Raw genomic sequence first — 22,487 nt, 5'->3', positions numbered from 1 at the left:
ACATTACATGAAGATTTAAGTGTTATAAATCACACATGTACTTATACCAGTCCTTGCAGGGAGGAGAGGGAGGATCTTTTAGGGATCTTTTTTCCCCTAGTGAGATGTAATGATTTTGAAAACGGAAAGCTGACTATCCACTATGTTATACTTATTTCTGAGCTGAGTTAAAGCCAGTTTCTTTAAAAGCAATGCAGAGGAAGAATGAAATTCAGAAGAAAAAATATTTTTCTTACTGAGATTCCAGAATGAAACCGTTTTACACCTAAGAAACTTAATAAAAAACTGCCTGGACATCCTCTTCCTTTCTATGGCAGCTGTTTCCACTCTGTATTTTAATGAGTGGGCTGAACTAAAACCTTTGGGGAAGGGCTTTCCCCTCTCTCCCCCCCTCCTTGGCATCCCTACGTAAAAGGCTGCACTACAGTATTACGCTCTGTGCTTCTGTTGAATGAGTAAATGCCTATGGCTGAACAGTCCAAAGGAAAGGCTACATCATGTTCTCAGCTAGTTAAGCTCCTTAATGCAAGCTTTTTAAAATTTTCCTGGATGTTCAACTGATGTGATTTTGGCTGTAAGAAGTAAGTATTTAAAACCTCAGAAGATTTAAGACCTTTCCAATCTCTTCTAAATTTTCTGCTATAAATAACTTGTGGAGTATCTATTGGTTTTGGAGGTAGATTCTGTTTGAATTACTTCATTTTACATTTCCTGTTAACTGTTTATATCTCTTATGAATGGTTTATAAATTCCCTAAAGTTGCATACTGAGATTCTTGGAGGAAGGTAACTCAAATGGTGGTGTGTATGATGTGTAGTGGAAAGCATTGATTCCCTTTTACTGTATAACAAAATGAGACTTACTTATCACTACAGATGTTGTTTCCAAACTACTTTTTGAGTCCCTTATTTCTTGATTTATCTCTGCCTGCTGAGTGACTTTTTTTTATCCTGGTTGTATAGTTTTATTCAGTGTCTAATCAGTCCATCTTATGTGTGCTGAGAACATCTGCTTTGCAAGTTTCTGTCTGCTTTCACAGTAATACAATAATTTCTCTGTCTTTTGTAAGCTTTCTCATACGAAGCAGAACTGAGAAAATGGTGAAAGCGGCACTTTTTTTTTTTGCTGGTTTTCCTTCGGCACTAGATTACATTCACTAAACTCAGCAAATAGCAGAATTCCCTCTGGAGTACTGGGAAGCAGCCCAAACTCACTACAGTTGCATTTTGCTGGACTATTCTTGTAGCAGGGTTTTCTTTTTTCCTCTCTTTCTCTTTTATGGTCTGCTGAAATTCTTTCTGTTGTAACTGCATTCCTGATTGATTCCATTCTCAGATAGGCATCTCTTGCCTGTTAAATTTCCCCAAATGAACATCCTGAAACAAAAGTAAAAGAGATGCCATGTGTCTAACTGCAAATTCAAGTTGAGAAATTTTTTACTAAAACTGGGAGTAAGATGGGCTCAACTTCAGGCCTTCTTAATAACTTAATTAATTTGGGGCTGAAATTATTGTCTTAATTTAACAGAAAATTGAGGCTGACATTAAGCCTTAGAAACTTAAAGTTTGCATTTGGTTCTAGATTTCTCTGCTGCGGCAGCTGGAACCATTTAGGGCCAGACTCAAACTTGATGATTTGACTTAATAATTAGTTACACAGTTAAAACATTTTAAGTGAGACCTAAGGCTAGGTCTTTCTTGGTTATGCTGGCATAAATATGGGAGAATTCCTTTCATTTTAAAAGTTCCAGTCTCTGTGAGCATGCAGACACTTGGACTTTAAGACAAGCATTGTGGTTGATATCTGGGCAGGATCTTTGCTCTCATTTTCCAATTTTATTCTACTCCAGTAATCACCTGCCTCTGTCCTTGCAATATTCACCTCACCTGAGATTTGCATGGCAGCAAATAGCCTGTGCTTCCCAAAATGGGGTATGGGTACTCTGGGTGTTCCTATGGCCACAGGTAGCCTGTGTTGTATAGAGGAGCCCAACAACTGCTCTTGGGTACCAGAGTTCTTTTATAGGCTTTGGTTTGAGAAATCAAAACTGCAGCTAATCTGTGTTTCATTCTGATATAGTTCCAGGCTATGAGCCTGTCTGTTCTGGTTGGGAAAACCAGGCTTAAATTAAGCAGATAGAGGTTACGGTAACTCCAGGATCATTTAAAAAACACTTTTTGATTTAAGTAGGTTTGGGTGATAGCTGAAGATAGTAACCCTGTCTCTTTCTCATGATGGACTTCAACTTTAATGTTTCCTTTAGGTATTCATCTTCTTGCTTAGTAACTTATGGTTTTTCTGAAAGGCTGGAACTATATTATATATTGTTGCAAATAAAGGGCTACCTGCCGCTGCTCCCAAGTGAAGAGGAGTCCCACTCTGCAGGGCCTTCTCAAGCAGCTATGAGTGCCTTCCCAGTTCTCCCATCAGTGACTGGAGATGACTGTTAATGGTCTGAGCTCACGGGGCTGAACAATACTGAACACTGTGCCTCAGTTTCCTGTTAAGCTTGTCCAGATGATTTTCTTGAAGTCTAAATGACAAAGTTTGTTATTCCACAACTTCCTGAGGCAAATAGTTCAATATAGGCAGTCTATTGAACTGTTCTAGAGCCAGAACCCAGAGTGTGGTTAATAGCTTTTAAAGCACCTCGTAGAGCGCGTCGTGCCTGTTCTACAGGAGAGATTTTTCTGTGAGACTCCTCTGAGGTGACTGAATGGTCTCCCCTTATGCAAAATATCCTCTCTATACGACCATCACATGGTAGTTTACTGTGTTGCACACCTATAGTCCATGGCCAACAAGAGAGAGAGAAATAACTAGATGCAAGCATAAGTGGACAGAGCAGCCTTGTCCAGCCTGTCCTGTGGCAGATGAAAATGAGCTTTGGCAGTGAACTGGGGCTCACTAGGAGGAATAAGTTTAATACCTAACTCTGTGGCACACGCTCTGTGTGATCTTTAGTATGTTATTTGATCTGTCTGCATTAAGTTTCCCCACCTGTGAATGTAATAATGCTTCATTTGTCTGTATTGGCTATGAACTAGTCTGATAAGGACTGTAATCTTGTACACACCTAGCACATTAGGGATAGGATTTGACTGGACCTTTAGATAATGCTGTAATAAAAATACTGAAATATGAAAACAGATTATCTCAGGTAGCTGCATCATCTGTATTTATCCATACAGAAGGCATATGCTGAATTAAAGATCTGCTGAAAGCTTTATTAGGAAAGAGTCACATCTGTCACATAGGGCGTGTCTGTTTTACTTCACTTTACTCCAATTAATCCACAGAAGTGAGATATTTGTCTCTTATTTTTGATTGTAAGTTCTGGTAATATCTGAATGGAGGGAAGCAGAGATTTATGTGTTGATGTCCCCTACTAGGCAAGCTGCAGTAATGTTTAGCACATGAATATGTTTTAATGTAACTTTATAAATTATTTTTAGATTCCATTAAAATCTGCTGGCTCTGTATGTGGTAGATTCTCCAGGGCCAAGAACACATAACTCAGGGGTGTCCTGTCATACAAGAAACCCCATCCAGCCCCTGACTTGATTAGTTTCTGAATTCCCACAGTTGTATGTTCTGAGCTCCCAAGACTCGTAAGACCCACTTAATTTTCACAGAGAATAAACTATGAAGCCTATCTCTTTTGTCTGCCTCTCATAATTTTGCAAGGTTATGAGAAGCTTTTGGCACTCAAATCTTTGCTAACCTGTTTTGCAGCTCACTCTCAGATAGCTCTTCAGAGTCTTCATCCTTATTCAGTGTCCTGATACCTTCTGTGTGACAAAATAAGTTTCAGCTCTGCTGATTCTGATGTTGGAATAAAAAAAAGTTGAAGAAAAATGGGTAAAGAGCAGATCTGGGTCCTCATTAATGAGTAGGGGAGAATAGGTAAAATGTGAAAAGATTGGTAGGGAGTATTGTTTAAGTATATGATTTTCTGTGTGATGTGTGAGTGATTCTTTAAAGATTATATGAAATGAATGTATTTTATGAAGAATAAAGTACTAATTATCTTAATAATATACTTTCTTGTGGATAGTATGCATAGACAGACTGTCATCCATGAAGTAATTAAAAGGTATAGGTGCATTTTTCTTTCAATGTACTCAGTATTCTCATTCTTCCCAATTTATTCATGTTATGAATCAGGGAATGGCTGGGGTAGGAGGGAAGGTGGGATTCGTGGAAGTAAAGGAATTATTAATGATGCCATCAGAAATCAAATGGCACTAGGAATCACTTTGGACCTGTCTTTCTCTGCGTTATTCATCCCAGATATTTCTGTGATTGGGCAGATGAAGGCACTCTTTCTGGTTGGGATCTGTACGGCTGCAAGTACTGACATGGATCAGATTCCATGATGAGGACCATAACTTGGATTTACAGCAATGGAACTGAGACCTGGAGTAACTGAGTTTGAAATCAGTTATTCTGGATTGACACAGGAGTAAGTGAAGTCTCTGCTCTTGGGAAATGCTGCTGTGGTTGAATTGGTGTAAATGTTAGCTGGAATATTCCAGGAGAACACAGCAAATAAATGTCAAAATCTGGGTTTTTTTGGAGATGGAGGGACTGAGTACTTAACATGGTCATAAAAGTGTAAAGCTTTTATAGAGTATTGATCAATTTTTTAAGTGCTTGAAAAGGAGACTGGTGGGTTTAGTTCTGTTTTTTAATTGAGAAAATGAGACACTGCTCTGTAGTGCAGGGATTGCAGAAGGCTGGGAATAAAGCTCAGATTTCCTGAATCCCAGTTCCTCCATGAGCTCTTTGAGAATCTGAGTCCTGCTGAGTTATCTTCAGGGAGGAAACGTCACACTGAATTGTGATTACTTAGTAACACTCTGAATGGCAACATCCTAAAAGGTTTGAAAGTTCAGTGTCATCAGAAAATCTGTTTTTCATAAAGGCAAATCTGGTAGATGTGTGCATAAATGTCTTCTAAAAATACGGAGGGGAAAAAAAACCCATATCCATTAATTTCATTTGCATCTTACAGTATTACCAGGAGCAGGATGTAGTCCCTGATAAATTCCACATGCTTACGGGTAATGTCTTATCATTGTGTAAGCTTCCACATAACATTTCCTGTATCCTGGGTCTTTCCTTAAAGTGTTGTGGTGTTTTTTGTTGGTTTTTTTTTTTCCTTCCTGAAATGTCTGTTTCTTATAGGGAAGAGGAAGACTGCTGTAATGTTCTCCCCAATAAGTCATGTGCTGTGAGAGGAGATTGTAACTTTAAATTGTTAGAGCTTTTCATGTGATCAGCCACTCTTAAAAATGGCAAAACATCACTGTTTCATGCACACTGAAGGGTTGTAAATAAGAAACTATCCAAAAATACCATCATTTTTGGCAGGAAGTTTGTCTGCAGATAACACGCAAGACTACTACTTTAAATGTTGGTTTCTTTTTTTCTTTTTAGTAAGATCAAAAGGTTTCCCACAGTTTTTGACATGATAATTTGTATTTTGAACCATTTTTGGGGCACGTTGCATGTAATTAAGTTTATAGACTTGTCCAAAACCTCAAATTGTCAGCTCCTACACATAAATGGCAACTCATCTATCACATCTTCAGTAGCAAGAGGGAGCAGGCTGTCTCGGAGCCATTTAAAATGCTTTTCTTTCATATTTGCCAAGTTCTTTTATTCTCTGTAGGTTTTAATGACTCAGACCTTGAAATCTCTTCCATACATGGTTAAAGTGTAACCACTGGTTGGGGGTGGAGGGGGAGGATGGAGGGAACAACTTACTGAACTGATAGAGTTTTAAACAAACTTGGGTGGTTTTCTTGAAACAGCATTTCAGTCCTAAGTCATACGTATATATTCACACACAGGGCACCTCTCAGCCTTAATCATGCTGGAAGCTAGTGGAAATAAGTGTCCATATACAGTGAATGCAGTGCGTTTGCATCCAGCAAGGGTCGCTAGCCGCAATCCTCCATCTGGGCCCATCTTCTTAGCCAGGATCCTTTTCTGGGGTCTTATTTCTATAAGATTCCTTCAGCCTTTCTGCCTTTGCCCATCTTTTACACACGCATTAATGAAATAACTTGGTTAATGTCACCTTCTTTTAACAGTGGACACCCATTGCAGATCTATCTCGTTCTCCCATTAAAGTAGCTTAGCACAGACAGCACTTACTTTTGAGCAGGTTAGTAATGGATGGTCAGCAGAACTATCAGATCAAATGTTTTGCACCCATTTCTATTTTTAAAATATCCTCTAAAATAATTTAAAGTTTTCTGTGTGACTGAGCCGTCTTCCAAGCTAGAAACATATTCAGAGCAGCTGATTTCGTCTAGTGCTCACTAGTGTTGGACAAACTGAGTTGTCATTCTGTCTCTGTCACAAGCCTGTTGTGTCATATTGGTCAAATCATCTAGCTATTGTGGGCAGGATTTTCAAAAGCACTCAGTGCTTATGTGAATCCATTCCCATTCAAGCTGATGGAGGCCTAATTCTTATTTCCACTAAGGCTTCATTACACTACCTGGCAAGGTCAAGATCCTTAAAATGAGGCTTTTTGCCCTGTCAGAGGGGTATAAAGGGACCCCATGCAAATGCAAATCTGGCACTGACAATTTTTCCATTGGTTTTGGTGGAAGCAAAATTAAACAAACAGCAGCTTTTTAAAAATTTCAATTTGTGCTTCTTTGTTTCTCCAGTGTAAAAATAAGCCTCATAACACGTACCTACTTCATACAAATGCAGCAAAGCTAATTTAATGTTTGCACAGCCGTTTGAAGATGTCCAGTGCTGCATAAGTGTCAATTCGCATCATTAACTTGAATTAATTTGTCTGCTGATCAGTGAAAAATTTTTATGGTATTTTATATCTCTCTGAGAAACATCCCCAAATCCAAGTAATTTGGTTTTATTAAGACAAACAATGTATTGATCGTGAATTTGTGCCCCAAGTGTGGTGTGGACTTCTGATGTGCAGGGCTGCATCTTTGTGGGAGGGTGTTCAGTCCCGTGTTAACCATGCTGTAGGTCACAAGACTGTTGATGTGAGCCAATTTCTTTCTCTCCCAACACTACAACAATCTATCAGTTGCTCATGGCATTTTGTAACAGATCCTTGCGAAAGTTCACAAGGATATGAGGATCGCTGTCTTCTAAATGCCACGTGTATTTTTCAGACTGATAATGGAGCGTTTTGTTACCACGATGAACTGCCTTTTCTTCTCCTGTTGACGTTCTAGAGCTCAAATTAATACCACACCCTGTAGCTCATGATGACATCGCTCAATTTGTATTGAAGTGCTAACAGAAGTAAAAATAAAAATGTATTTTAAGGATGTTCTTGTTACATGAGCTGAAATGATTGTTAGATAAGTTAAGAGACCATGATAGTAAGCGTCAATTTAATAGGAACATACAAACACATACTAAGAGATGCCTGCAAACTTTTGCTTGCAAGAGAAATCCCTGCCTACATGAGCAACTGCCTTGCTGTCAGTGGACTTGCTCATGAAAAGGCTGTTTGTGTATGAAATTGCAAAATCAGATCCTAAATAAAGAATGCAGCATGGTTATTCTGTGAAAGTGGGGGGTTATCTTGAGGCATACGGCTTTTGCTGTCTCTTTTAAATAAATGAGTATAGTGCAAAAATGATCATGATCTAAAATGTTACTTCAGGAAACATCTCATTCCATTTCCATTCCTTAGTGCAGTCTCTGGATTTACATGACCAATAATGTACATAAATCTTTCATGGACTTAATCTGTATTTCCTTCTCTTGATGTTGTATTTTTGTCTGTCAACATTGGAATAAACAGAATCTGCCAGAACAGATTATTAAATACAGCTAATAATATTGACTGTTTCTGGAATGCAACCTGGTTTACAATTAGAAAACTGGAGTTTGTTAACACAGAAGCAGTAAAGCAGGTTGGAAATGAGTGAATCAGCACTTTTCCAATAACCGTGTAGCTAGCTGAGAGGACTCCTTACCATCTCAGATGTCCAGTGCAGCATATGTTAAGCAGTTTATGTTTAAATGCATTGCACTTTATTGGCTACGGTATTTTATAGTTCATACAGTTGTCCAGATCCCCCAGTACTCCAAAGAGGTTGTATCCAGAGACCACCAGTGTTGAATAACCATCCTTAGGACTATGGCTGCAGCCAGGGTGCAGATTTCCCCTGAGGAATCTAGACCCAAACCCAGCTTTTAAGAAAAGGGCTCTGGCCTCATTTGTATCAGAGCAGGGTGCCAGGATTTTAGCCTCATTTGAACACTCAGCCACACAGCCTCCATGGGACCTTTGGGAAGGTGAAAGGGTGACCATGTTATGAAAGTGCTGTTTTAGTGTTCCAGACCTACCACTTTTACCAAGGAACTGTGCCATCTGGCATTTGATTAGTTATCTTAATGCCATGGGATCCCAAATATTCCAGCGTAGCCTGGTCTATATTTTAAGTACAACCACATTTCCAGTCTGAAATTGACACCTTCAGCTGTGGTATTTGCACCAAATGTGGTTGGGTCCAAACAACCTCTCTGCCAAAACACAAACCACAACTTTAAAATGCACAGCTTTAAGTCTACTACAAGCTGACAGTACCTAACTACATATATACTGTTCTGGTGGGAAAAGAAATCTGCATGGCTGTTCAGTGCTAGTCATTCCCTTTCCTTTTGTAAAGGATTCCCTCCATGTAGCAGGGAATGAGAGCAGCCCTGCAAATAGGGGCTACTGCCTGTGTGCTATGATCTACATCTAGCTAGTTGCCACCATCTCAGCTATGACAGAGGGTTTATTGCTGTGTTTGCTAGGGGGAGGTAAATCTCACTCCTTTGTGTAAAGACTAGGTTTCCAGGTTCTTTGTATAGTGAGTAGAGAAAGAAAAGCACTGCCATGTGGTGACTCATTCCAGCTTACGTGCCTTAGGACAGGATGACTTGTCCTCTCAAAGCCCTTGTTGCTCGCCATTGACTGCAGAGGTAACTGTCTAGATGCCTGACATTTGGTTAACTCTAGTTAGGTGAAGTGGATCTTGTCATTACTATTTATCCGTCATGTTTGCACATTAGGAAATGTCCATGTTTAGAATCAATGACATCACTAATTGCTATCTTGAGTGAGGATTATGTTTTACAAAGTTCCTGTATGTGTAGGCTGGTTTGCAAGCCACACTTTGGCAACATTTTTTTTTGGGGGGGGGAAGATTCTTGCTGCTGGAAAGCACTGGGTAGCTGGTCTTGTTGGGAAATAGAAAGTAGAGGGTCATAAAGAGATAATTAAAACTGCAGCTCTCTGCAAGATTTAAAATTTCTGAAAAATTAAAAAGATTAGAGTTTTGTGCTACAAATGCTTCAGGTGCATGGTATCTTTGGTGGTTAATTGGAGCTGAATGATGTTGCACCTTTTTGCGTATGTAAAGTTGTTAATTAGGAATGGACAGTTCTGCTTTGAACACACAACATAATTGTTGTGAAAACTTATTGTTATGAATTTGCAAAGAATGTAAGTATCCAGAGGAAGTTAGGGCAAAGTTAAATCTGTTTAGTAAAGTCCGATGGCACTTGCATAAGTGATGTGCTGCGTCAGAAGCCATCTGCAATTGCAGCTGTTTACATCCCTAAAGTTATGGTAATACCTAATTCTGTTTAGTGAAAGTGATCATGTGCACAGAGTTAAATAGTTGCAGGGATAAATCCTGGTTTTGTATTTTTTTGAAACCTGGACCTGCTGGCGTCCAAGCTGTACTGGGTGTTCCTTAACAAACAGTAGGTGGGGAGACCCAGTTTATCATTCCAGCAGGAGGGCTTGCATTCTGTTTGTATTCATTTTGTCAAGGGTGGGAGGAAGGAGTAGTAGTAAGATACTGTGTCCTTGTCTTCCGTTTTTGCATTGGTGAGGAAAGAAAACCTGGTTTGATTGCTAGGCATACTGAATTCCTTGAGTCAGGGGCCTGGTGTACTACAGGTAGTTGCAATGTCAGATTCCACTCTGCCATCTGCTGAGCTGCTTCGCTGATGCTACCTGAGCTGTTTCCTGGTAGGGCCAGTTTGGATGGAAGGCGCTTCCATGCATGTGTGGCGAGTTCCTTTTTGTAAGGCACTGGGCAGCTAACTTGTTTCACACAGTCCAACAAAGTTATGATATGGAGGTGACTTCTGTTCACTCCTGGACTGCTTTCAAGATCCTGTTGTTGTGGAGCAGTTACTACATAGAGAGCAGTTCTCTTCTGAGTCATCCAATTTCTTCATTATGTTGTTTACGCGCTTCTCTAGGCACGTTTGTGGCGTGTGTCTGTTGAAGGGTGTCAACACTTCACTGTATAAGCATATTAATTAACTTTTAATATCTTGATTGTAGATGTGAAGCCCCAAATCACTTTGGATGTTTAGAGAAGCAGAGCCTGGAGAGGGCTTGCTGTATCATTAAGGATGCTCTTTGTTGTTTCAGGAGTCTACTGGCAATTGACTGCACTGTAGACTCAGTTTATCAGGCCGCTTGTGGCTTCCTTTGGGACTTTAGACAAAACATCCTGCCTGTGCTTCAGTTTGTCCATCGACAGAGCAGGGACAACTCTTACATAGTCATAGTAATAGGGACTTCTCGGCTTAGAGTTGCTATGAAGTTGTTGAGATGACATATGTTGTAGAAATGTATCATTTTGTTCCAACTGAAATGCAGCGTTACCGTTCCCATTGCAGTGCTCTTTAAGAAGAGAGTGCCAGGACTTTAGCACTGATAGCAGTTCTCTTACTGCATCAGCGGGCAAGTTCTTGCTATTTGTAACAGCATAGTTTCCATTTGTCATGACAGACTATTTCTAAGCTTTGCTTATTATTTAGGACTGGATTATATCACTTTATTTGTTTCTGTAGATGCTTTCATCAGAAACCAAGTCCAGATGTAGCGGGTTGGCAGTAGATCAGGTTGAACTACCCAAGGTTTTGCTGAGACTAAATAAGGCTTAAATATTTTCATTCTGTTTCCTCTTCACCTTACTTATCGTGCTGGCATTGACAGAAGCAAGGCTGCTTTCCTGAGTGTTGATCACCCTTCTGCATAGTCAGTAAGTACTGTTAGCAGTGTTTAAAATACAAGTGACTTGTTGATGCAAGAGAGAGATAGGGGTTTGAATAGCTAACCCTCCTTGTTTTGGCAAGCCTATTAAGATGTCAAGTGGCTCATATGGTGGACAGGATTCTGAGACCTGCAGTAGCACAGCCCTGACATTTGGAACTGGCAGCCAGCCCTGAAGGTAACAGTGCACTCAGTCTGTTTTCACAGTGAGTCTCCTCACAGGCCTATATCTGGTAATAGGCTGCCGCTGGCAATTTGCATGGCAGTTCGGACTAATTGCCAACAGCGTTGTCACCTGTCACAAACAATTCATAATCAAATACTGCCTCTGCAACTCTGGGCAATTACCATGTGTGTTACAAGATGTGTTATAAGGTACCATGATCAGTAAACAGCAGCATTGTGCTGACTTTTGCCTTCTGCTTCCTGAAGAGTGCTGGTGGAAGCCAACTTGCTGCAAGACATAGCTACCTCTGGCCCACAGAAGACATCCTTTGTTTTCTGTGCACAGGAGCCAAGAATGAGGGATGGCTCGGAGCGGGGTGTGTGACAAAATACTGCTTTAAGGGCACTGATACCCCCAAAAGTGCCTCATGGTGAGGCAGTTTGACTTTAAGTCATCCTCTCAGAATAAAAGACACAATCTCCAACCCCTCAAACTAAGGTCTTAGAGCTATGTGGGCTTTGTGGAAAGTGCTGTTCTGATTTTTAGCAGTTGAGTCAGTAAAACAGCATGACTTGGCATCTAGTTATAGAAGAGGTTGGGGAAGGATATTGCTTGCCAAATATGCAAAGCATTTGTGTGATTTACTTCAGCAAAGATGTGAAATACAGCCTACTCAGTCTGGGCTAAGGAGAACCCTGGGGCTAGGAAAGCGCAGAGCTTTGAATGGCAAATGGAGAGTGGAAAAGCTGTGAACCCCCAAGGAGATGCCTTGTCTCCCACCTGCTTGAGGCCAGCCTGTGGTGGTGATAGACCTACCTCTGGACTGAACCTCTGGGACAGTTCTCTGTGTGATACAGTGGAATGATGAGATTTGACAGAAGGTGAAAGTGAGTTTACGCTCCTGTTTCAGAAGAGCTCCTGCAGTGTTTTGTGGAACACAGAGTGCTATTGGAACTTCCTGATGTGGTTAGGGCCAGTGCTGCTTTTCTGCTGATAGGGAGGTCTCTGATTTGTGATACAATTTAGTTATGCATGAAGATAATATGTCAACTGTTCCGGCCTTGTTTGTTTCCTTAAAGCTATCATAGGAAACATCTCAAACACTGCAAGCTAATTAACTGCAGATACTGTTTAGTTACCAGTATCAAATCTGTTGTATCATCTTCTATATATGGACTTTTGACTTCTGAAAGCTGTAAGTTAGAATTTGTCCTTTTACTTATCTGGGGTTAGGCTTCCTGAATACTTTCCCATGAATTATGCAAATGACGAGGAGAATAAAACGGGCCAGCATACATCCAAATTTGGTTCACAGAAGTTACTAGAGTAGAATTTCTTTGTGTTGCAGAATTCTGTGTCCTTCCAGGAAACACAGGTACCGGTGACCTCAGCGAATCAGTCAGTCTTCTATGGAAGATCTCATGCTGTACAACTGAGATAACTCACTCTCAGATATGTAATCTAAAGTACATTAAAATATGCTTCGTCACCCACCTCTTCACAGAGCACATGCAGCATTCCTCTTTCCTTGTTACTATATGACAATTTTCTGATAGCAAAGCAAGAGAGGGTTAATTTGTACAAGAAGTCAGGTGAGGTCCACGTGAAGAATGTATCACTGGTACACTGTGACAGAAATATGTGCATACTGTGAATGTAAGTTATGGAAAACCTGCACCTTCTGGACAGAGATCACTCCACCTCCCTCATTCTCTAAAAAGAAACAGCAGGATCCCAGTGCATGGATATAACTGCACTGACACAACCTTGGTAAAGTTAGTCGTGGATCATACTTCATATCAGTACCTCAGCAGATCTGCTTTCCCTTCATCAGCTCCCTCCTTTTTCAAGGGTCCTGGTCTTATTCCTGTTGAAAAAAAAGCTACTGCTTTATTGCTTTTAACATGGGGCTCAAGAATTGACTTACATAAAAATGCCTTGAAATCAATGGATGTTTTGCCATAGAATATGCCAGGTTCATCTCCTGAACATAAAAGGTTTATCATCACTACATCATCAACAAGACAAAAAGGTGTGATAATTTCTGGCTAAAGGGGCTCTGGAAAGCTGTGGGCCTGGCTAAGAAATTCTTCCAATGTGGAGGTGACTTTGGGGTGAAGCTAAGGCTCAATAGACAGAGACTGTTCATGTAGTTACCTCCATGGCATGGATATGCCTTGACAGTCTAAGTAGTGCATACTTCTAACTGTTCGAGAGCCTCCTTAGACTATTCTGTTGAGCTCTACTTTAAAAAATGCAAGAAGCGTCTGGCTCAATAAAATGTGGGAAATGAGGAGAAAATTTTTAATAATTATTGTGAAAGTTTATTCAGCTTCTCTTGGCACGTAACAGCTGGGAGCTTCTATACCATATGTGAGCTATGGAGAGTTTAGAATGAAATAGTTCTCCTTCTAAGGCTTGAACATGTTTCAGGAGTAAAATATGTTGGCCATGAGTATGCATTACAAATGACTGTATAACAGTTAAGCGCAGTCACCTTCACTGCGTACAGGCCTCACAGATTTTAGCAGTCAAGAAACAAAGAACTGAGTCTGTAATGGTGCGTGCCTCTTGATATTGGTCGTTGGAATGGGGATATCTTCCTAACTCATTCCAGTCCTGTCATGCCGGGAGCAGCTCTGTTTGCTCCGATTACAGGGAAATGTGGTGGAACAATGCTGGCTTACGCTTGCTGAGAACAGGAGTACAATGCAATGGAAGTTCCCAAGATCCTGGCAGCTTAGCTAATGGACATTGCATGTCTTTGTTAATGTTTGAACATCTGTTTAGTTAGTAAACCCCAAGACAAGCGAGTACCTTGCTCTTTTTAGGACAAAACTAATAATGTTTGAACAACTTGTTGAAAATGTTTTGGCTCAGCATTGTTATAGCTAGCCCAGCTGTGTTACAATAAAGCCAAGCCCTTTATTATCTGAATGGATGGATGGGAAAAAATATGTCTTATCGTATTATAGCCAAATACAAAGCAGCTGAGTTACTGGTCTTCTGAAACATGGTTCACTTTTACTATGAAGTCATGTTCCAAAGGTCTTTCTAGCCCTTACCATCCAGAGGAAAGTGTCTGCTTGAGCCAAACCATTCTCCACTTCTGAATGCATGGCCAGGCTCTGCTCAGCAGCCCCTTGGCTAGGACAAGTGAGCTGCTTACATGGGGAGTGTCTCCTAAATTCCCCACCTTTGTTAAAAAAGTGCAGGTGTGATAGATGATGGATGGGTGAAAGGAATGAGAAGAGAGTTTATCCTCTTTCTGTTAGTATGCTTGTTTCTCCACAGCACTGATTTGGTCTAGCCTGTGAAGTTCCATGAAGTCAAAGGAGTCTTTAGGTATAAATTTCAGTCCTTAGGTCTGAAGGGGAAGACATTCTGCACAAGATCTGGCACAGAGTTAATAGAGAATTCATCTAACCAAGATGTGGTCTCATAAATGGCAGCACTGTCTCAGGTTGAAAGTTTTGACTTGGATTAAATGTATAAACATTTGCAAAGACATCAGTAAGAGTTGCTAGAATTTTATGCAACACTGAATAAGAAACAAGCTGAGTTTGATCTGGATGTCTAATACCAGATAAATTACTCATGTGCTTCTCAGATTTTAATACTTGTTTTTAAAAATGGAAAAATGGAGCAATGTCACCTCAGAACCATTTACAAATCACAAGAGTACTGGATAATTTTGTCTTAGCCTTACAACAGTATCCTTCCTCCCTTTTGAAATTCTGCAACCATATTTGACTGTTCTGTCTGCGCTGTCCTAGACATCTTTGCTGCTCTTGTCAAGCGCATGGCTTAGTTGTCTCTTGGCGCCAATTTGTAATCTGCCATATCTTTTGTCTCTGACCTTTTTTTTTTTAATGATAAGTCTGAAGAGTTTATAGTTCATTTGAGTATTTGTGAGGTGTCCTCATCTCTGAGATATTTAATGACCATATTAGGGAAGCTCTGAAAGCCCAGAGAATCTAGTTTATAGGATTAGTTCTGAAAGTTTAGTACGCTTACAGAATTTGAAAAATGACTTGACGGCTTGCATTTTATGCAAAGCTGTAAACAAGAGGAGAGTAATCAAAGCTTGGCTAGTTCACAGATATGAATATTTTAATAATGTCTCACAGGAAATACAAGAACAGGCCAGTTATTCAGGTTCATGGATATCATCTATTCTGGCGAGTGACCTCTTGGAGTAGGTACGAAGATAGGTCGGTCATGCTGTTGTACTACCCTTTCACCATCCTGAGTGACACTTCTAAAATGTGAGGGGCCAACGTACCAGTGCAGGATGAGGAAACATTGATGATGTTGTTAGTGCTGTTCCTGTAGACAGAGAAATTCTGAGAGATGTTCTGCACAACCTGAGCAGGTGTGCTCCATTCTTAACTGGATTACCATTATATCTCACATCCTATGGGATATTTAGCTATGAAGTGTATCTGCCTCTGCATTTTGATAGAATCCCAATGACTAGAACTTTCAATGCAATAACATGATTGTTGTGGTTAATCTGTTACGAGGTACTTGGATTTTTAAATAGTGCCAGGATCTTTCTATGCCATTTTAATTTTTGTTTTCTTCTGAGCCTTTGATAATGTTTTTCAAACTTATTTTCTGTAGCCACAAAGAAGGCTGAGGTTCTTTAATTAAAGAACCATATGAATATTTAAAAAAAACCCAACAAAACAAAAGAAGCAAACAAAAGAAAAAGGAAATAGCCCTTTAAGGATGGCCATACCTACTCTGCAAGATGATGGAGCCATTACAGCTCTTCTGCAGTGGAAATATAGTGCTCACTTTTGCAGAAAGTGCAGGTAGTGGCTCTAGAGGATGATGCTGACAGCCTGGGCCTTCAGAGGCAATAAACAGGGCCTCTAAAGGGAAGTCAGTCTTTAGGAATGTGAGAAGTAAACAGTGCCTAGGCCTCGTGTACCTTCGCAGTAGAAATACCCACATGAACACTTAATTGATCTCACCTGGGAACCTGGAGCAGCCTGCCTTGTGCCCGGAGCACAGTGCTGACATAGCTACGTAGCAGCTAGCTCAGGGCTCGTTCACGTAGTTCTGTATAGCCCTGCGTTGTGCAAAATAGGCATTCCCAAAACTTTTTTTTTTTTAGTTGAAACCCAAGATTCCTGGTTACTGCATGAGCTACAGCAGCTCAGACTTCACAGAAAAACCCAGCTATTGTGGGAATCGCAGTCCAAGCACAAGAGTTGGCATGGCTGGGTCTTCTGCATTCAGTCCACATTTGACTTGCAACTGGTTAGTGTCCCCTGATTCACAGGGAGGGAAATCCTCCTGGGAGGCAGGATCAAATTCTGTTTCGTGCCTGCTGCAGAATAAACTGTGAAAGGAGCTGGACCCAAGGAGAGCTACTGCTTTGACTCTTATGCCTTCTTTTCGCTGAGCTTGACACCCCATTCTCACATTTCTCAAGTCCTGGCTGACTGAGGCGCGTCCTCCTGCATCAGGAGAGGAGGACAGAACTTCCCGTCAAGTATGTTCATGGAAGACAGATGGGAAAGCAGTGTTCTCTTTGAGATTCAACTCTCCCCTCTGTTGAGCTTTTGGGATTACTGGACACATTAGGCTTCAATGCCAAGAGACTGAAGAAAACCTCTGATTTTATTCAGGTTTGGCTCTTTCTAGCTACACCTGACACCTGGCAGGATGTAGCAGCAGTCTGAGGTGTTTGCTGCTCTGGGTCTCTGTGCACAGGTGGAAGTGACCGAGCTGTGCTGGGGGATCCTCAACCAAGCACAGCATTGTCCTGCCAGCAGCACCCAGAGCACTCATGCGATGATCAAAGGGAGGCAGTGGCTCCTGAGAAATGTCACCAAGTATTTAGAAAATCATTCTGCTTGGCAGCATTTCAGCTTCTTATTTTATGACTCTCCCCTCCCTTGTCCTTTGATATTGTAGGATTTTGCATTAAAATAGGATCTGTGTTTCTCAAGAGAGAATGCCTGGAGGATGGTGTGAAGTCATGTGTTGTATGTTCTTGCTATTGCCACTTCAAATGTTCTTGAACCAGCATGTGGCTCCCCCCTACCTCAGATTAAGTGATTTTACTTAAAGAATTATGAGGGGGTTTTGTTTGTCATGTAAGAATATATGTTAGAATTACTTTTGTTTGCCTTCTGGTTCTGATCCTTTCTGGCTCTTCACGTTTTTCTCTTCACCGTGAGTGTCAGTAACTCCCTCATTTTATTTTGGGGGTTGTTTTTTTATTTATTTTAGATGAAAGCTGAGATTCTCATGCAATCTTCTGTTTCCATCAGGTGAGGCTTTATGAAAACATCACACATTATAAGAGCTGACAGCACCATACTAGATGTGCAGTGCCCAAGGGTGTATCAAATGGGGAGGTGGCACTTTGTGCTGTACCCATTCTTAACTGACTGGGAGATTTTATATGGTTTAAAGCAGCTCCATAAGTGATTGTGGGCAATTCTGGATGGGTTCAAGCTTTGAGAATCCCCCAGGAGATTTTCGGTTAAAGACTGAATGTTATTACTTGACTAGAGCTATGCGAGAAGACTTCAGTATTTTTGCAGTGACATTTTGGAACTATTTCAGTTACTGAAAGAGTGGATGTTAAAAATCTGGGCTGGTATTTTAGCACCAGGGCTTTGTTGAAGACAGGGTGGCTTTTAAAGTCGCTTTACGAGAAATGAATCTCTGTCAAAGTTTGTGCATTTTGTGGTGGTCTGAGTATGAAGACCAAAGATGGAGTTTTTTGGTGCTTATCTTCATTCATAGGAGCAGACTGAGTCACAGCTGGGGCAGACTTTAGGGGGAGAAGGACTCTTGAGCAAAAGTAAGCAACTTGCTGCTGTGCTCGTTAGCTTTCCAGCATGCTGGAGGAATAGCCAGACAAAACTGTAAGCTTGCTCACTGGCATTGGCACAACCCAAAACTTCTGAGGAGAACTTGAACCAGTGCTCCCCCACGGTTTGGGCGCCAGTCACACACAAGACCATGTAAGGGCCAAATAAGAATTTTACAGCCTTTTTAATTCCAACAATGACTCAGAAAGGGCAGACCCTGCCTGAAGGCACAAGTACAGGGCTGCAAATGGAAGAGAGCGAAGCCTTTGGGCTGATTATCCTTGTAACTCTTCATGTAGCTCTCCCAGCTGTAAGTACTATTTATGTTAATATAATTGTCTAATCCTTTTTGAAAGCCAGTAAACCTATTTCCCTACAGTATTCCCTCCTTGCCCTGTGGTAATAAATTCCTCAGGCTGATTTTATGCCACCTTTTAAAAATTATTTTTATAAAAGAGTATCTATTACATATACTGCCTTTTTATAGCATGGATCAAAATAAATCGGCACATCCCAATCTTGCTTCACAATTATTCATTCATTACTTCACTTGCAGCCTGAAATCAATCAGCTTTTCTTCTTTCCTTCTATCTTTTCCAGCTAAATATTCCTCTAATCTTTCCATGTAACCTCAATGTATGTTTGTCATTTTTAGTCTCTTAAGCATTGATTTGATTCAGTTGTCCAATCTTTCAAGGTTCCTTGGTATTATTTAATTATACATTGCTTAGTGAGTCAGATTTTCTGGGCGGCTGCTCCAAGAGTCTGCCTGATTCTTCTGTGGCTGTTGCCTGGAGCATTATCAGTCCCAGCCCAGGTAACTCTGTGGTCCCCAGGACTTCCATGTACCTGGTCCAGAGCTGCTCCTTCCATTACTCCCTTCCTGTGCTTGAGACAAGCAGGAATTGTCTTAAATCATGTTTGTGGGGCCCTATCACCATAGGCAGGGTGCTATAGTCCAGCAGCAACCATAGCAGCCTTGAAACTGTGTCCTGTGTTCCACTCTTCAGCATCCAGTAGCAGTACCTTGCAGTGTGTAGGAGCTGTAACTTGGCGTGCTCTGGCCCAAACACTGATCCTCTGAGAGCTGCTGTTTAATTGGTTTTAGACTCCTAGAAATGCTGTCTGAGCAGGAGATGTTTCTTAGTGAGATGTTTTCACCCATTTGAAGGTTGCATTCATACCTGATGTAACTTTGCCAGCTACTTTGTTGCTTGCAGTGTTCAAGCACAAGATACAGAGTTGGCAGGGAATCTCATGAGAATTTTTCTCATAGTGATTACAATCAATTTTCTTTTATTCTGTTACATATAAAGACATCAAAACAACATGAGGTTTAAAGAAATATGAAACATGAATTTGTTCTTTAGAACAGGAAGCATTTTTCTTTTCCTGTAGTCCTGATCGAGAGCCTTAGCATTTGCCCTTTGTTTTGCCAAGAACAGATCGTGTTTTTCAGGGTCTGAGACTAATTTCTGAATTAGAAGAGCAACAAGGAGAAAAACAACTCCATTTATAAAGTCTCAGTGGAAAAAATAAAATAGGCACATATGCAAACACGAGGGGGTGTAAGCACGTGCGCAGACAGGGATGGAAGCAAGCAATGCAACTTGCTTCCATGAGACGCTTGCAGTTTCATCACAACATGGAGCTAATGTACAGAGAAAGCAGAGGGGCGTTTCACATCAGTTACACAGCTCATGGACAGTATGCCTGTGTCAGCTTTTCTGTGAGCTGATAGTGACCCCATGCAGTGCACCGTTCCTTTTCTCATTTCCATCTGTTCAGCACTTCAGAGGTTCTCAAATCACTGGAAGCCTGCTATTGATTTTTAGATGTGTCCTAAGTTTGCCGTAAATTTTATACAGTGACCTCATACTGCCAGAAAAAAAAAGATTTCAGGACACCTTCAGCCCAACATCTACCCTTAAATAAATGGAAGATGTTTGCAAATCATTGCAACCTATTTATAACCCTCTGGGAATGCCTGAGCTGAAAGAGAATCACCACCACCTTAGTGGTTATTGATCTCTGCAGAGTAGATCTTTCTTTTCATGAGACAATTCAGCCACTTTACCCTTTGTTCTCTATATTTCAGTGTATGATCATCTCTCTTTTGGTATATGCATGGCAGCACCAAATTGTAACAGTTGTGTCTGTCCAGCATGTTGTGATTTCATTTGCAGGCAATGCAGTCTCTGTGTTAGATCAGACAGATTCTGCTCTGGCAACGGTACATCTGCCTGACATGCCCCATTGCTCCTGCAATCTACAGCCGAACCCTCTTTATGTCATTCCACTGTTCCTTTTCTCATTTCCATCTGTTTGTCATTCTGGAGTTTCTCGAATAATGGAGACACAGTGATTGCTTTTGAGATGTGTCATAAGCTTGTCGTAAGCATTTTCTTTCCTTTAATAGCCCCCTTTGCCAGGCAGTGCAGTTGGAGGATACAGTAAGGGGAATTGACAACTTATTCCAGCTGTTCTGCTGAAGCAAATGCCAGTGGCTCTTCTGCGTGTTTCCCTGCTCGCTGTCCGCATTGATTTTCTATTATTCTTGGCAGAAATACTGAGGCCCGTTATTGCAGCCACTGAAAATTAAGGGGGCCTCGTCCCTTGAAGTGTTAGAACAAGAGAGATTTTAGCATTAGGGAGATGAGGAAAATAAGTGCTTGTACTTTAAAGGATTATTGATATAAAATCTACGGCAAGAAACTTACTCCTGTTCTGAATTTTGCATGCTTCACCCTTTCCGTGTTCATTGAGGTAAAATTCATTACCATAGTTGTTAGCTGTGAAAAATTGTATTCACCGTGGAGTTAACTCATGTGGCTGGATTTAAAGTCCCAGTTTTATTTACAGCCACTTAATGTTTGCCTCAAGCTGTGATAAAGATCTTATACGTTAGGGCTCCAAGTGATTTGCAGAGAGGTCAGGTAGAAATAAAATACTGTCTCCCTTCCACAGTGTTCTTGGGAAGCAAAGGGAGGATGCGAGAGGTAAAGGCACCTGCCTTCCACAGGAGTACTGGGTGCTGGCTATGGCCAGGGTCAGAGCACGGCAGTGCTCAGCAAGGGTAGGATCACTGCATCCCCCGGAGCTGCAGCTGCTGCCCCCCTCCCCGTGTGGAGTACCTCTCTCTCTCTCTGACTGCAGCATTTTCATCCTTGGTACAAAGCCGTTTGTGAGTGATCTTGCACAGGGTGGGGAAATCATTCACTGCCTTCTCTTTCTCTCCCCCTTCCCTGCTGTGGTTTCCTTTTTCTAGGCAGTTATATAGTTCTCAGCCTTGAACCAAACGTGGTGAGTGTGACCTCAGTAAGGTTTTGATGCATTATTTTCCCCCTCTCCCTGGAATGAAGGGCTATTGTTTCCTCCTAGAAAAGTGTGATCAACACAGTGCCCGGAGGCCAAGTCACTATGTGTTTGACCCTTTGCCTTGGTCACTGACCCACATTTCATTCAAGCACGTTGGTAAATAGTGGCACTTCTTATGTCTTTAAGATTTATGTAACAGATGGGGGAAGATTAGAATTGGAGGTGTATCTTACTATTTTGGGGCCTGGGCTGCCTGCCGGTTTTACTTCTTGAGAAGCAAGTGTTTAGTTTTGTGAATATGAAGCGTGTGACTCATTCTCCTCCTTGACATGCTTTAATACATGTACTGAGTGGTGATTTACATGAGAATGCATTGAGGCTCTGCTTGAGCTGACAGCACTTGGTGCACTTTAATCTCACATGTGGAAAGAGGAAATAAGTTAATCTGTGGTTAAATATAGAGGTGATGAAAGAGGTGGGAAGGGGAGGGGTTGACTCTAATCTCACTTAGGTTGGGGTTAGTCAAGAGTAACCTCTGTATCTGGATGGTATTACTCTGGAGTAAGTCATATCTCACCTTTGCAGAGCTGACAATATTAGCTAATGGAAAATGGCGACAAAGTGAGAATGTGCCCTAAGTTCTGGCATCGCTGCAGTGTTGTTCTTCCTGTTCACCCTCTACATGTTGGTGACACCTTTTTTTTTTTTTTTTTTCTTTCCCCTCCTTTCAAGAGGTAACCAATGGATTGTAGGGGAAAGCAACTGCACGTCACTGAAATTACATCTTAAGGACTAAATCTGAGAGTGGATCAGTGTTGATCTACAAGCTTGGTTCTCCGTGATTGTCGTGAGGATGTACTATGACTTTGTTCCTTTATTTTGCAGTGTTTGTGTTCTGTTTATTCCTGTCCTCAGCTTTGAGCTGGAGATGCAGAAGAACTGAGAAACTGGGATACCTCCTCTGCAGAAATCCCCTTCTCTTCTCCCTTTGTGTGCAGATGTGTTCTTAAACTCTGTGTTAGACTGAGAGCTGCCACCGACCATTCTCTGCAGCTTCCTGCATGCCTACGTGGGTATTTTTGGGGCGGGGGGG

The 22,487-nt window shown here is 41.2% G+C and overlaps 1 protein-coding gene across 1 annotated transcript in view; it reads left to right on the top strand.

Annotated features, from left to right (window-relative positions):
* Positions 1-458: 458 nt before the first annotated feature.
* Positions 459-22,487, top strand: part of SORBS1 (sorbin and SH3 domain containing 1) — a 119,706-nt gene continuing 97,677 nt past the window's right edge. The window contains exon 1 of the mRNA XM_050899426.1: positions 459-581. The gene's annotated coding sequence lies outside the window, so the exon portion shown is untranslated. The remainder of the gene's footprint in view (positions 582-22,487) is intronic.

The sequence above is a fragment of the Gymnogyps californianus genome, chromosome 6, assembly GCF_018139145.2.
Source record: "Gymnogyps californianus isolate 813 chromosome 6, ASM1813914v2, whole genome shotgun sequence".
Classification (NCBI taxonomy): domain Eukaryota; kingdom Metazoa; phylum Chordata; class Aves; order Accipitriformes; family Cathartidae; genus Gymnogyps; species Gymnogyps californianus.
Note: the sequence above shows the minus strand (reverse complement) of the source record. Positions and strands in the feature narration are given on the sequence as shown.